Raw genomic sequence first — 1,937 nt, 5'->3', positions numbered from 1 at the left:
ATGGTGGGAGCAGCTGCCAGAGAGAGCATGGTGGGGGAGGTGTCATGCCCTTTTAAACAACCAGACTCTAAAGAACTTACCATCACAAGGACAGCACCAAACCATGAGAGATTTGCTCCAATTACCCAAACACCTCCCACCAGGCTCAACCTCCAATGCTGGGGATTACAATTGAACATGAGATTTGGTGGGGACATATATGCACACTATTTTACCTCTAATCAGGTATACTTTGTATAAACCATTGCACTTTTTAAGAAGACTGATTTTTTTTCACCTTCCTTTCTTGGCAAAGTAGGACCCAGGTATTTTATTTTCATTTTAAAAGGGCAAATGAAGATCTCAGAGCCCTGAGGACACTGCCATCTGCTAGTGGCCATCCTTATACTATGGTGACCCCATATAATAGGAATGGGGGAGGATGAGGGAAGGTAGCTAACGTGTAAGTGTTCACCACACTCCTGTCTTTTTCCGTGCTTGGTCTCCTGCAATTCTCACATCACAATAAAGGTGGTATTATTTTCCCATTATACAGTTGAGGAGACTGAGGCTCAGAGAAGCTACATAGCTTGCTCAAGGTCATACAGCCAAGAGAAGAGCAGAGATTCTGAACACAGTTTCTCCTGATTCTGGTCTGGGCTGTTTCCTGAAAACCTTGCTCCTTCCTGGCACATTCAAGCAGTGGGAAATTGACTTCCACAGGAAACCCACAGCACATGGAGGCTTTGCTTTGCCAGAAGGGCAGGTGCTAGGTCCTGGAGTGAGTGGAAGCTAGACAACAATTACTGTTGGGGTGAGCTGGAATTGTCTACAAAGCCCCACTATAAATGTGATAGCTCAGGCACAAAAACACATTGCACATCCTTATCTCAAATGTCCCTCCCCATAAAGCCCTCCTGCCCCACTAACCAGAGTCTGGCATTAAAACTCTGGCTGGGACACTATCAACAAAATTAATTCCAATTCACATTAATTTTAATGTGTGTATACACATGTCACCCAGTCTTTTTTCCTCTTGGGTGATTTTCAAAACTCTGCCATAAAAACAAACAAAAACAAGGACAAGCCCAAGCAGGTTGAGAATCACCAGGGTACTGATGAAATTAGGTTTTCCTATTGGCAATCTTAATGCCTCCTGTCTCAGGATAGATTTATTTCCCTTTTTCCTTTTTCATTTTTTTGCTGTCCGTGGGAGTGATGAATATATTATCTTCTTGGGTACCTGAAGACTATTATGCCACTTCTCCCACCTTTTCTTCCCTAAATACAATCATCCACTTAATTTTTCCTCCACAGTCATTTTCACCACTCTAATCAATGTCAGGAAAGCTCTGTTGATTCAGGTAAATCTTTTGTCAAATGATAGTCTTTAGATGTTTGGCTGCCATGCTTGAACTGGTGCTTTTCCATTTTTACTTCTCATTGCCTTTTTTCATTTCTTTTCTTTCTTTATTATTATTATTTTTTTGAGACAGAGTCTTGCTCTGTCACCCAAGCTGGAGTGCAGTGGCACAATCTTGGCCCACTGCAACCTCCGCCTCCCGGGTTCAATCAGTTCTCCTGCCTCAGCCTCCCAAGTAGCTGGGACTACAGGTGCACACCACCAAGCTTGGCTAATTTTTGTATTTTTAGTAGAGACAGGGTTTCACCATGTTGGCCAGGCTGGTCTCAAATTTGTGAACTCAGGTGATCCACCCACCTTGGCCTCCCAAAGTGCTAGGATTACAGGCGTTAGCCACTGCACCCAGCCCAGAAAAACTATTTTTAAATGGACATATGAAAATTGTATATATTTATTGCATACAACATGATATTTTGAAATATGTATACATTGTGGAATGGCTATACTGAGCTAATTACCATATGCATTACCTCACATACTTTTTTTTTGTGGTGAGAATGTTTAAAATCTATACTTTTAAGATTTAAGAAAGACT

The sequence above is a fragment of the Pongo pygmaeus genome, chromosome 5, assembly GCF_028885625.2.
Source record: "Pongo pygmaeus isolate AG05252 chromosome 5, NHGRI_mPonPyg2-v2.0_pri, whole genome shotgun sequence".
Lineage (NCBI taxonomy): Eukaryota > Metazoa > Chordata > Mammalia > Primates > Hominidae > Pongo > Pongo pygmaeus.
Note: the sequence above shows the minus strand (reverse complement) of the source record.